This window comes from Camelus bactrianus, chromosome X, assembly GCF_048773025.1.
Source record: "Camelus bactrianus isolate YW-2024 breed Bactrian camel chromosome X, ASM4877302v1, whole genome shotgun sequence".
Lineage (NCBI taxonomy): Eukaryota > Metazoa > Chordata > Mammalia > Artiodactyla > Camelidae > Camelus > Camelus bactrianus.
This window is the reverse complement of record NC_133575.1, coordinates 59,672,873-59,687,263: the sequence shown is the minus strand read 5'-3', so window position 1 is coordinate 59,687,263 and position 14,391 is coordinate 59,672,873. Positions and strand designations below refer to the sequence as shown.

The window sequence follows — 14,391 nt, the reverse complement described above, 5'->3', positions numbered from 1 at the left end:
CGTAGGCATGCCTCCTACCTTCCGCATCCACGCTCTCCAGCACTCTGCCTGGAAAGGGAGCGGAAAAGGTGGATTTGTTTTCCTCTGGCTTGTAGCGCTGTTTCTCGCGCCTGCAGGTGGCAGTGTTGCGCCGTGTAACTCCTCCGCTCTTTTCTCCCCCGCCCTTCGCGCTTGAAAAAACTCCAGGGAACCTTTTCCAAAAGAGTTGGCGACTTCCTTCTGCGCCTGTGCCGGCCGGCCGGTTAAGACTGGATCTGTGCCCCTCAGTGGGGACCCTTCTGAAAACTGTCTGCCTGGAGACTAAAGCCTTTTTCTTTTCAGTTTGGCTTTTCTTTCTTTTAAGGGGCTGACTAGGTTCCTTAGCAAGTTGTAGTTTTGCTTTTCTGAAAGGCCTTGTCGTTGGTTTTCCCCAAGTTGCTTTCAGTTTATGGACCTTTATTACTGTATTCTTCAGTTAGGCCAGTCACTCATCCTCAGTGCAGAAAATTTGGAGGACAGATACAATACAATTTAAAAAAATAATTTAAGCCATAGTTCTATTACCCACTGTTGAACATTAATACTACTTTGTGATAAATTAACTTAGAGAATTTTCATTTGTTACGTAAGGTGCATTGTAGACAAAATGAGATTCGTATTGCATTGTGACTTCACCATCTTTTGTTAGTATCAGATATAACATGAGTTACGTGTTCAAAAGTCATTTTAAAATACGCAAAATTTTTTTTTTCATTTCTGTTCCTAAAAAGATGAAAAGGGTAGATTTAATTACTGCTATAGAAAGAAGGAATAACCCCACCCCTGTACCTCAAAGGGAAATATAATGTAACTGTCTTAAAGACAGATAGTATAATTTTTGCTTTTTTTTGCCCAGCGTTGTATTTGCAGCATCAACAAAACACTGCCTATCAGTGTGTTCTTTATATACATTTGTTGAATGCATTAATCAGTACCTGATTTCTTTCAGATGCTCCTCTTTTTGTAAGTATTGTTATCATGTCATAATACTGGTATACTGTATGAAACGTTTCCTACTGGGCTTTTTCCTCCTTTCGTTTAGCGTTTTATTTTGAGCAGTAACTACGTTATTACACGTTTAAAAAACCTATGCTCGCCATTTCACCCTCTTCCCCAGTGTGTATTTTACTTCATTCATGTATTGGGAGCAGGAAAGCATCTTGCAAATCAGTGTGCAATCTAGAGTCTGAGAGACCACGGAGGGGCCCCATTTGAGGGGTTCTGAGACCCCTCAGATTCCTTCTAGGTATGCTAGTTTCCATTGCGCAGAAAACGAGGGTGGTAATTACATGTGCCTCAGGGGTGGTGGTCGCATCAATTACCCAACACGTTCTTGACCTGGTACTTGTAGATACCACGCTATTATTGTTGGTGCCATCTTCAGTATTCTCTGTAAGTTGTGTAATACGTACAAATTTTCAAGCCACAAGCCTGAGTGTGCTAAAAGGAACTCTTTAAATTTCCTTACAGCAGATACCTGTTCTACAACTACCTATTTCTGCTTTTTGATAGAAAACTCACACTAGTAATTTGTAGGGAAATTCAGTCAAGAAAATATATACGAGAAAACACAGAAACATTCTTCAAACAATATCCCTCCAGAAGAATGAAAACAATATTTTTGTACATATATATTCACCATCTCTGATTGTTTTTAATAGATTTGCAGGAGTAGATTTACTGGATTGGAAGGCATGAACACTTTTCACACTCGGTGCACACTGCCAAAACAGAATACCCATCTGTTTTGCCATCAACAGTCTATGAGAATTCTTTGTTTTCACACCCTCACTAGCATTTATTAATGTTTTAAAAATAATTAGCTTATTGTTTTTAACAATTGTATGTGTAGAAATTTACCCCCATTCTGTCATATATATTACAAATACTTTTCCTGTTTTTGCCTTTTAATTATGTTTTAGGTTTTCAGATGCACGGATAATTTTATTTTTATGTAGTCTTATCTATATAATCAAAGCTCAGACTAGGAAACAAACTCGTAAGACAAAAGGAAATTCCTTGACTGACCAGTATGCCAAACAGTTTGCTCTCATCCAGGTATCAAATATTAAAGATGGTCTGGTTACTACAGTTCATTTCTATGAAACCTTGAGACAACCATAGTCACAAACAGGAGATTGTGTAAAAAAAGAAAGAAAGAAGAAATACATTGGGAGTACAGAGATTCCTCAAAAAATTAAACATTGAATTACCATATGATCTGGCAATTCCACTTCTGGGTATAATATCCAAAAGAACTGAAAGCAGAGATTCGAACAGATATTTGTATCCCCATGTTCATAGCAGTGCTATTCACAGTAGTGTTCGATGACTGATGAATAGATAAACAAAATGCGGCAAATTGACACAATGGAGTGTTATTCCACTTTAAACAGGAAGGAAACTGACACATGCTGCAACAATCTCCCAAGGACAATCCCCTGGATGAACGTTGGGGACGTGGAAGAACATTGAGGACATTATGCTAAGTGAAATAAGCCAGCCATAAAAGGACAAATATTGTATAACTCCACTTATATGAGAGCTGTCAAATTCATAGAGACAGAATGGTGGTACCAGGGGTTGGGGGGAGAGGAGAAGGGCGAGTTATTGTTTAACTGGTACAGAATTTCCATTTTGCAGATCAAAAGAGTTCTGGAGAGTGATGGTAGTGATGATTGCACAACAATATGAATGTGCTTAATACCAAAGAACTATACACTTTAAAATGGTTAAAACTGTAAGTGTTATTCATGTATATTTTACCACAATTAAAAAAAAAGATATTGGAGGAAATCTGTGTGTTCCCTCCAATCAGATGGTCTATGGAGGACCAAGACTGCAGTTTTGTCACTTTTGTCTCTCTAAAATGGAGCTTGATGAAAAATCTGCAGGCTATGACCCATCACAATAAACAAACTTGAAAAGTATTCTTGGACAACACTGCCTGGAAATTTTGAATTGGCTACTGGAGGATGTCTCCAGGGTATGTTCCATCTGGTACACTTCATAACCCTGAAAAAAACTAAAGGTGGGTCACAGACAGGAACTACAGCTTCAAAGACCCAAAATAGTGACACACTTAAGGAATGCTGGAACTCCAGAGGCTGTTGTCCATCATCTACTCACATTAGAAATCACCCTGACACCCAGGGGGTGCCCTTGTGCAGTTGTCAATGATGACTGCCACCCATATATCCACCCAGACCTTTCTTATGTCTTTTTGGGGAAATCATCACACCCGTGAAGCCAGCGAAAACATTCGTGGAGTGAATGACCTAGTCCTGACCTCTGGGACCGATGGTCATCATTGGGTGGCTGAGAACAGGACCCCTTTCCCTGAACAGTCTCAACAGGGATATAGTCCCGGGGATGTACTTTTCCCCCAAGGGCTAGTGATCATTTTTCTTTTTATCCTAATTAGAATCCTTATCAAAATGTACCCAATCATATCTAATCAAGACTGGGAGCACTGTCCTGTCCAAGCAGAGGATCCAAGCTATGACTGAAGAACAGAAAACCAAAGCACAAACTGCTCTTCCAGCTATGGATGGGGGCCTTCTTGACTCAATTCCTGGACCTTGTACATCTCTGTTGTTTCCTCTCCAATAAGAACTGGCTGATGATGAAAGGAGTTCATCTTGTCTAAGAGGAGACACTGTAAAAATAATTAAAATAGACCCTAATTTTCCTTGCTTCAAACCTTGCCTCCTTGAACTTTCTTCTCTTCTCTTCCCTCCTCTACCTTTTTTGTTACCTCCTGCCACCCTTGAAACTTAACAAACAACAAGGCATACAAAAACTGCTCTCAAAGAACTGATCTGACAGCTGCTGGAATTAGATTGTACCAAGGATGCAAGCAAGAGGCATGAAAAAGTGGAAGAAATTCCCAACCATTCCAACCACATTTTTGTAGTAGCTACATAAACTGCAATAGCAGTTTCTCTTCTCCTTTCCCTATAAGAACCCCAGTTCAGCTTCACTTCAGATAGTTTACTGGTCTTAAGGTGATGCACATTAGCTGGACAAAGCCTTTAACTTGTATTTGAATCACAGTAGGTATATTTTTTCCTAACAAATTCTACCAGTAATTTGACCCAAATTTTCTAGCAGCTTTGGTTATAGGATTACTTGCATGAACTACAGTCACCATTGGATCAAAACAAACCATTTTCTCAAGGGATGTACCGGTGTTCCTGGTAATGAGATTCAAGGGAAATCTGTCCCTAGAACTGTCATAGGGTTAATATATAGACATCCTTAGCAGTGATCTCTCTAAGCAGCAGTGTTCTTTCTCATCTGTTAAATGCAGATAATTAGAGTAATCTACCTGATAAGGTTTCTGTCATAAATGAGACTCCAGTACATATAAAGGACTTAGCACAGTGCCTGACACATAGTATATACTCAATAAATCTTGGCCACATGATTTTGTAACAGATCAGAGCACAAGCTCTGGAATCATCATTTTAGGAGGAATAAAGAATTTCCCTACATCCTTACAATGCAAAGGTTGTCTGTGCCAAAACAATACAACCTAATATGTTATTAGGACACAAATATAGGGAAAACTATGACTTGCTGTTTGGAAATAGATATCTGATGGAAAATGGATTAATTGGGGGGAAAAAAGGCTCAAATTTATATAGATTTTGGTTTTCAGTGTTGTAGCAGTCCGTGCACTTATTTAACTAGTTAGCACACAGTCTATTTAATAAGTGAGCAAAAATACATTAGCTTTAAAAAAGATAAAAGTTTCTCTTTCAAATAATCTTTTCCTTAAGACCAGGGCCGGTATAATAGCTTGACAGTGCTGGGGACATAAGCTTAGAGATTACATCCTCCCTTTCATGTCTGGGAGACTGAGCACACAGGAAATCTTAGAGATCATGTAGGCCAGTGAATTCCAAAATCTTTGGTAAAATAAAATAAGCCTTTCCTGGAAAAAAAATTCCAATTCCATGAAAGAAAAAAGAGGCATTACTGTACTGGGAACATGGGCTCTCTCACCACACCTTTCCTGGATGCCCATCCATGTTTAAATTAACCACTAACTTAGCCAGACACCTTTTCTTAAAAATAAGGAAACACCAAACCTAAAGAAGCAAAGGGATTCAGAAAGTAAAGTAAGTAAGCCTAGTAGAGGTGGAACTGGAAGCAAAGTTCTCTTGAACCCTGGCCCAAGGCCTTCCAGGAAGAAAAAAATTAGTGAAGAAACTTCATGTCCAAACAAATGACAACATTATGGTAAAGAAGTTGTTAGCATAAATTAATTCTCATAATTTGTGTGTAATACTCTTTAAAATGAAACTTTTTTTGGTAAGAAATATGTGACTTCATTTCAGTGAGGGATGACAAATCAGCATCAGAAGTATTAGCCAGACTTGGGACGAGAAGGACCAGCACAATCAGATCAGGCTTACTTCCGACATACTGCTTACTGTCCAATGACTAGGTTCCTAATTCAACCCATGTTGGCAATTCAGCCCCTAAATTCATATTTAGGGTACATTACATGACCCAAATCAATAATCCAAAGCACCATGCTTTTAACCGCTGCCCCAAATAACCTTAGGATACATTCCAAAGTCTGGTTGGAGGCAGGGTCCTTCTGGAAAAACACCCAGTATATTGACAACTGATGAAAACACAGAGTAACAATAAAGAAACACCATCTCTACCAAGGCAATTCTGTACTACAGATTATTCACCTAAACCTCACTAGTAAGTATGGAATGAAGCTAACAGCCTTGAAACTGTAAAGACCTGGGTTGTGTCCCAACTCTGTCACCAAGATAAGTGTCTTTCAGTAAGTCAACTGACCTGGCTGCGGTCAGAAAAAACTGACTTTTAAAAAATGTTAATGATATAGCCAAATTCTCACTGGAAAAGGACAAATGAAAAATCAGGTAGAAAACTAATGCTATATTATAACTGAGGGTAGATAAACATTGATTTTATTTTTTTTTAATGACCAGAACAGTAACATTTAAAAAAATCTAACAATATTTATTGAGCACCCACTAAGTGCAAGGTACCGAGATGAAAAACAAAAGACCACAATCCCTGACTTCATAAACCTGTAGTGTAGTGGTTGCCTGCAAATCATAGGTAACTTATATTGTGAACTCAAGATTTGCAAAAACTCAACATTTTAGAGTATGTCTTTATTATTTTTCAGTAAAACAACTAAGAATATGAAAATGTTTTTAAAATATACAACTGACTTTAAGACAGAGATTGAAGTAATGATGCAAAAAGGAAGCCTGGTATACTTGAAATACACATTTTGAAGACAAACCTCTCAGGAAATTTATCACAAAGTACTAATAATGATCATCAGTGGCAACTGGGAGTCTTATTTACTATATTGTATCTGTCCTCCAAATTTTCTGCACTGAGGATGAGTGACTGGCCTAACTGAAGAATACAGTAATAAAGGTCCATAAACTGAAAGCAACTTGGGGAAAACCAACGACAAGGCCTTTCAGAAAAGCAAAACTACAACTTGCTAAGGAACCTAGTCAGCCCCTTAAAAGAAAGAAAAGCCAAACTGAAAAGAAAAAGGCTTTAGTCTCCAGGCAGACAGTTTTCAGAAGGGTCCCCACTGAGGGGCACAGATCCAGTCTTAACCGGCCGGCCGGCACAGGCGCAGAAGGAAGTCGCCAACTCTTTTGGAAAAGGTTCCCTGGAGTTTTTTCAAGCGCGAAGGGCGGGGGAGAAAAGAGCGGAGGAGTTACACGGCGCAACACTGCCACCTGCAGGCGCGAGAAACAGCGCTACAAGCCAGAGGAAAACAAATCCACCTTTTCCGCTCCCTTTCCAGGCAGAGTGCTGGAGAGCGTGGATGCGGAAGGTAGGAGGCATGCCTACGAGGACCACAGGATGAAAGGGAACCGGCCGAACCGTCCCCATCACCGCAGCCTCACCTAGCCCCGCCCCGGAACCATAGCAACAGCAGCCGGAAGTCCGGGCGCACAGGACTTCCCGGAGGCTACGCTCCGATTGACGGGCTCTGGGCCTGCGCACAGGAGCGCAGTGAGGTCCGTGCCAGGCTCCCTGCCCGGGTCCGCTAGAGGTTTCCTCGGAACCGTGCTGTGAACTGTGGGCTGAGAGAGCAGATCGGTGATGTCCTGTCGCCGACTGTCCCAGCCGCCCGGACCAATCCCCTGGTCGTTCTTCTCCGACCGGCCCCGGGCCTGTGAAGGCGCTCGCCGGGGGAACACCGTGCTCCTCTCAGCCCTCACTCTTCGGATCCGTCCTGGCGGTCCCGGTGCCCACTCACAGGGTCAACCAGGGGCCTCTCTGTCCTCAGCGGTGTTCTCCTCCTCCCCAGCCGAGCATCCCCCTGCCCACCGTCACCCCCTGGGCATCAGGAAAGCCCCGCCCCTCCATGATGTCCTTTTTCTAGCAGTGCAGTCTCCTCACCCGCAACACCAAGTCCTGCTCATCCAGCTACCTCCCTCTAATGCCCCTGCGTCGACAGCCTCACCCTCCTGGAAACGTCCAGTCCACGGACCCCACGGCCTTCCACGCCGTCCACCAGGCCCCTTTTTACTCAGCTTACCCAGGGCTGTAAGCTCTCTCCCACAAACACACGTCTTGTGCTCCTTGCTCCCTCCTCCCTAATCGTTCCCTGCCTGTCTGAGCACCTAAGCATTGATGACAAAACGTTAAAAGCTCACGGAATTGTTTTTTATCTTACATCCATGACCAGGAGGGAATCGCCTTTCACCTACCTGACCTACTACACCTACCTAAATACTCTCACATACCTAACCTCACCTACCTAAACTATCACCCACTAGTAACCCTCCTCCATTCTACTGACCCCACCCCCAGTAACTCCTGGAGAAGACAGAAGCAGTCCCGTGGGACTTTCTCAGAGCTTTTCTGCCCTGGCACTCTGCCGCCCCTCTGCACACATGCTCCTGACTGCACCCAGCCCCTCACCTCTGCCCAGGATCCCATGCCTTTCACCTCCTCGGGGACTTTGCTCCTGCAAAGGTCACTCCTCTCTCCTGAACCATCACCTGCTCCTTCACACGGGAGCACTGCACAACAAAGGGGAAAACGCATCCCCTTCACCAGGCCATTCTGCGGCTACTGGCACATTATCTGCTGCCCTCCAGAGCACAACTGCTTCAACTTATGCTGACACCATTCTCTCCTCGACCCCCTTCAGTGGAACTTTTGTCGCTATCACTCCATCGAAACTGGTCTTGTCAAGGCCGTCATTAGTAGCCATATTTCCTGATCCCAAAGACACTCTTCACTGCTCGTCTTACCCAGCATCTCAGGCACCTTTGGCACTGTGACCCTTCTGTTATTTATCCCTTTGTTTCTTTGTATATTGGGGGGGGGGAGGCTTGTGTGACTACATATTTTAAAACGTGCCCCTCCTGAACTGCATAGTATGGGAAGTCCCGGGTCAAATGAATGACAAGCCAAAGAAAAGAACGTCCATCCCAGTCACAGTGAGGAACGGCCCAGAGAGGCAGTGAATGGCAGGCAGAGGTGAGATCGCTCAGACAAGGAAGGTGTGCCAGGAAATAAAGGGGAGCACCAAGGACAGGAGGATTCACCCCATCACACGTGGGGCTCATGGGAGCACACTCTGCACCAACAGCCTCTTCAGGGAGAGGGATGGCTGGAGTTCAGGAACAGAGTTTTCTGGAGCTGCTTGTGGTTCCTGCTGTGGCGGAGGTGAGATCCCAGGGGTCTCGCTCCCGGAGGGAGGAATGTGCACGGTGGCTGGGTCTTGAGGAAGCTGGAGCAGGCAGGGGGCTAGGTGACCCTGCAGCTGAGACTGTGGGGTGGACAGCCTTGCCCAGGGTGGGATGGACGATGAGACCCAGATGCAGAGAGGGTCAGCAGATGCCAGCAGAGTGGCTGAGGCTGAGTCAGCCAGGGAGCACGGGCTCCCCACCAAGAGCAGAGAGACAGGAGAGCAACTTTGCCCAGCCTCCCCCATGGGCGGTGCAGGTCAGCATCACCATCTGGACCCAGGAGACGAGAGTCATCCTTCCCTCAGGGACCCCCGAGGCCACTGTGAGCAACATAGGTATCCCCCTTGCACGTCACTGCCAGACTTATGACACATACCCCTTGCCCATCATGGAAAGAAGTGGTGTGGAGGTGGGTTGGAAACGGGAGACCGAGTTATTCACCCAAACAGACTGAGCATTTGTGTTATGTGGACCATTCACGTGACTGCATCCGACCACACTTACCAGATTAGGAGTAAATTCTAACCTAGGGTTTTCTTTGCCCTTACTAACCAGTTTGGAGGGTGGGCATTCGTGATGAAGCTCAGGTCAGTCAGGGAGAATAAATAAACCAGAGCGCCCGTGTGGTCTGAGTAACATGAGTGAGCCTGTGCTGCCAGCATCCCATCCCGACCGGCTCCTGCTCTGACCATGGGTCACAGAGTCTGGAGTGGGGCCCAGAGGGAGATGATGGCAATCTGCCTGCAACTCCACTGCTGCTTTGAAACCACTCCCCACCCCCATCCCACCCCCCGCCACCCTCAACTTGAAGAAACACCTGTGAGGCTCATCCCAACTCTCCACTCTCATCTATTCAACAGTCCTCAGGGTTGTGAGGAATTTCTGGAACCTGCATCCTGGTTTTCCCCCTCTTTGGGGGGACAGACTATTACAAACCCCGAAAGCACTTCTGCTTCTACTACCCTCTGCTTCTTTTGTTCCTCTCAAGCCAAGCCTCTTGGAAGTGTAGACGCCAGTAGCATCCTTGCTTGGTTACCTCTTGTTTCCTGCTCAGTGTCCTCCCATCCGTGGACATCCCCTGCCTAACGTCTCCAAAGAGCTCCATTTGTCAAGCCGTCGTATCCAGTGCCGTCTTGGCCACAGTGACATTCCTTTTTCAAAATTCTTCCCTTTGTCAGAATCTGTGACAGGAGTCCATCCTGGTTTCCTCCTACCTCTCAGTCCACGACTTCTAAGTCTCCTTGTTGGTCCATTTGCTTTGATCTCCTCCTACATCTGGGTTGTTTCCCCCTGGCTTCCAACCCCTGCCCTCCTCTTCTCCTCTACACGATCCCTGGGTGGCCAGTTCCCCCCGCCCCCGAGCTTTTACCCACCTGGCTTGTTTTCATCTCTATCCCCTTGTATGCTTTTCATCTCTATCCCCTTTCCCATTATCAGGTCTACCAAAGTAGGTTTAACTGGGCCCCAGAGTCCCCGGAGGCAGAGACTTAAGGGGTATCTGCACTCGGATCTGCCACAAGCCCTGCGAATCTGCTGGTGGCCCCAAACCAGTGTTTCTCCTCTCATGGATGGACACGGTCACCCACCCAAATCCCTAAACCAAACTCCCAGGATGCTGCTGGGTGTGATCGGCATCAGGCCACGACTGCCGTGGGCCGGCTCTGGAAAAGGCTAAACCACGATCTTCACGTTGCCACGGATGGGGGTGAGTTTCCTTGTGAGGCCTTGTTTTTGGAAGACACACTGAATGAGCCCTGAGCACCGGCCCAGGCCCTGCTTTGGGTGCGCGCCTCAACAGGCTCTCTGAGGAGGGGAACCTGGGCTTGTAACATGCCCGAGAGAGTGAAAGCCTTGCGCTTTGCAAGAACTCGACACACAATGTGTAACCCCGGTGAGTCAGGACGCAGCAGTGTAAGCCCACCATCTGGGAACGTGCAGATGAGGATGCGGAAGAGACCCCTGAGAGAGAGAGTTTGGGCAGGTGGGTGTCCGTGGGTGTGCACGAAACAAGGGATTGCGCGATTTTATTTTTCACAAGAAATATGCTGGTGCTGTTTGGCCTTATCTGAGCACGGGAGTTAATTCGATGACATAAATTATACCAAAAAGTAAAGAAATGCAACTCAGCACACTCAGCAGATGAGCCGACAGCTGATCCTTCTACAGCAACGGTAAGATTCTTGCTCATCTTTCATTTTAAAGGAACCAGTCTGCTCTGTCCCGTGCTGTTACCTCTACCACGTTTTACGAATGTTTTGAAGTAACGAAGCACAAGGGATCCTGACAAGAACTCAAAGTACTAAGTTTGATGAGCAAATGCAGGGCTTTAAGTGCAAAATTTTGCTTTCAGGAACATGGAGAAGAGTAAGTCCAGGGTCAGGTGTAAGGTACCCATTTACTGGACATGTTCTCCCTTTCCTCAGCCCAAGATATCTGCCAAGCATAGCGGATCATGATGAAAACTTGCTTCCCTTATAAACAGGAGCCTCAAAGTCTGATTTCAGAATTCCTCCTGTAAGGATGGTTCTGTTTCCACAGCCGCAATCCCGGCTTTCATCAGGGAAGTTTTCAAATCATGCTCACGTCTGGGCCGCATTCCAGACCTGCTCCTTCAGACTCCCTGGGGATGGTGCGCCAGCCCCTGTTCTTCTAAGGTGTCCCCAGGGGAGATCTGAGGCCCAGCTGAGGTGGAGAAGCATCATCACATGCTGCTTCGTCGTCCTGCCTTTAAAGAGAATCTTGGACTTCCAAGCCATTGTTGTTAGTCATGAAAATTTTTGAAATTTCATTGTGTCTTCTCATTCCAGAGCCGTTTTTGACATATTTAGACAATTTCAGGGACTCAGGAGGGTGTCAATGCCCCCGAGTCTCCTTTTTTTTACCACACAGCCAGGCAGGTGAAGGGGAGGGAACGGGCCTCGGTCCTGGGGGAAGAAGGAGGCTGGAGTTCCGTTGTCTTGGTTACCGCTCTGCTGAGCATCCTCCCTGGTCGCTGAGCTCACGCAGGGGGCCGTGTGTGTGGACGGGGGCGAGGGGGAACAAGCCTCTCCCCGCGCTACAAGTATTTCTGCAACCAGGTACTGGAGCTGACGGCTGAGATCGGTTACCAGGGAAACAGAAGCCTGGTCCCTGGGATCTGAGAAGAATGGAAAATCACCTCAGTATACGATGTCAAACGCAGGGTGGATTACAGGAGGCTGTCCGGAGCCACTGAATTGTGCTCGCACAGAGGGCACCTGTGCGTGAAGACACACAGACACACAATTCTGTCCTACGTGCACAGTGACCCTGTCTGGCGGGAGCATCTTGGACCCATGGAGGACGCAGGACCCCAGGACATGGAAATAGAGGGGCGGGGTCCTTATGTTACAACAGCAACAGCATATCCTTCCCTGCATGACTTACCAGGGCGTTTGCATTATCTTTTCTAAACTGCTTCACTGAGGTATAATTTATACACCAGAAGATTCGCCCATATAATGGGGCCAATGCAGTGACTTTTAGTAAATTTACACAGCTGTGCAACCGTCACCACAATCCAGTTCTGGAACGCTGCCGGCACCCCAGTAAGGTTCCTTGTTCCCACCGGCTGTCTATCCCCATTAGTACCCACAGGCCCAGGCGTCCTCTAATCTCATGTCTGTGTCTGTAGATCTGCCCTTTCTGGGCATTTCATATAAACTGACTCAGGTACTAAGGGGCATTCTGCCTGGGTCCTGTTACTCATCAGAATGCTTCCGAGGCTCGCCCATGTCTTAGCAGAAATCAGAAGTCCGTCCCGTTCCATCCATCACTGGCATTCTACCGTATGAGTATTGCACCTTCTGTTTATCCGTCACCAGCTGACAGACTTTTAGACCGTTCCCACTTTTCTGAGATTACGAATAATGCTGCCGTGAACACCAAAGCACGGGTCCTTGCGTGGACACAGGTTTCATTTCCAGTGTCTCCATATTTCATTTCTTGCCCTGAATGATGCACAGACTAGGACCTTCAGTCCGTGCTGGACACCCGTGGCTGGAGCAGGCATCCCTGTCTTGGTCTGGAGCCCCAGGGGACAGCCTTCATTCTCACCCTCTGAAATATGACGTGACGGGAGCTGGATATTTCCCGGGAGAGATTTTCATCAGAATGAGGCTGCTCCCTCCTATCTCGAGTTGGCTGAGCATCTTTATCATCAGCAGCTCTTGAATTTTGTCCAATGCTTCTTCGTTGTCTTTCTAGATGACAGGTGGTTTCCGTCCTTTCTTACATCAAGGTGGTGGTTACCTTAACGGAAGTTGAACGTTAAACCAATATTGCAATCCTGGGATAGAGCTCGACTGATTATGTTGCATAGCCCTTTGTAAATGTTGCTGGATTTGGTTTGCTAACCTTTCGTTGAGGATTTATCTCTCGCTATCCATGACCAATACTGGTCTGTTCTTTCTTTGTGATGTCACGTCTGGCATTGGCAGCAGGGTAATGTTGTTCTAGGACGAGTTAGGAAACGGTCCCTCCTCTAGTCTGGAAGAGTCTGTGGAGGATGCGTATTGTTTCTTCCTTAACCATTTGACAGAGCTCACCAACGAAGCCAGGGCTTCCTTTTGTGGGGAGGTTCTGAGTTGAACGATTGGATCTCTTTTCTTGCTACAGGTACATTCAGATTTGCTATTTGGCCCTTGTACTTTACGCTGACTCCATACCAATATTTCTTGTCTCTCGGTGCCTGTGGCTCGGTCTCTGGCCTAGAATTTGACACGGGGCACGTCTCTGGACCTCACTGGATTCCGGCTCCTACTCTGTAAACTGGGATAGTGTGCTGCCTCAGACGTGACCCTCAGATCTCCTACACCTCACACACGGGCATGGGGACAAAGACCTTGAGGTGGGGATGGGGTGGTACCGCTGAGTCCCTCAGACACCTGCCCACGCATTCTCCCTGCGCCCTCCTGTAGGCCGTGGGGAATCCTGCAGTTAGGACCGGCCTCCGCAAATAACCCCCCTACCCTGGTGTTGTCCACTTCCTCCCACCCTGATCCTCTCACTCGTCTCGTCTGCTGGCAACCCAGCCTCACAGGGGCTCGATGACATGCTCTCCACCACATCTACGGGTGTCACATCTCTCTCTGATTAAAGACTCGACTCCCGAGGGCAGGGACTGGTTCTGCAACTCCTCCTCACGTTCCCACCTCAACGGCCAGCCTAGCACAGAGTACGGGGTGTCAAGGATACAGTGGAACCTTCACGACTGGCTGAAGGGTTAGCTGCGGTTGGCAGGATTGCCCCGGGTTGGCTGTTGGAGGGAGCCCACCACGTCACCACCCGGGAGAACCCGTGCCAGGCGGGGAGGGTCATCCCTGCCCCAGTGCACTGTGGGCAGGGCTGATGATGTATCTCACCCAGACTTGGTGCCACCAGCTCTGAACACACAGCGATGTCACCGGCTCGTTGCATGTCACCCCAGCCTGTACGGAGGTTACAGTTGGTGACGGCTAACGCTGTGGGCTCTGACAAATCAGTCTGCACTTATGTGGTCAACTGATCTACAACAAAGGAGCCGAGAATATACAGTAGGGAAAAGACAGTCTCTTCAAACAATGGTGCAGAGATAACTCTGAAAACAGTATGGGGTTTCCTCAAAAACTTAAAACTAGAACTATCA

At 46.7% G+C, this 14,391-nt stretch overlaps 1 long non-coding RNA gene across 12 annotated transcripts in view; it reads right to left on the bottom strand.

Annotated features, from left to right (window-relative positions):
* Nucleotides 1-11,123: 11,123 nt before the first annotated feature.
* Nucleotides 11,124-14,391, bottom strand: part of LOC105066115 (uncharacterized) — a 29,617-nt gene continuing 26,349 nt past the window's right edge. For 10 of the 12 annotated variants that reach the window (XR_012504546.1, XR_012504549.1, XR_006723428.2 and 7 more), the window contains 2 exons: nucleotides 14,129-14,272; nucleotides 11,124-13,535 (listed from right to left, as the gene is read on the bottom strand). This is a non-coding gene — a long non-coding RNA (uncharacterized LOC105066115). Of the gene's footprint in view, nucleotides 14,273-14,391 lie in introns of all 12 variants that reach the window. The other 2 variants (XR_012504554.1, XR_012504545.1) reach the window with 2 other exon arrangements.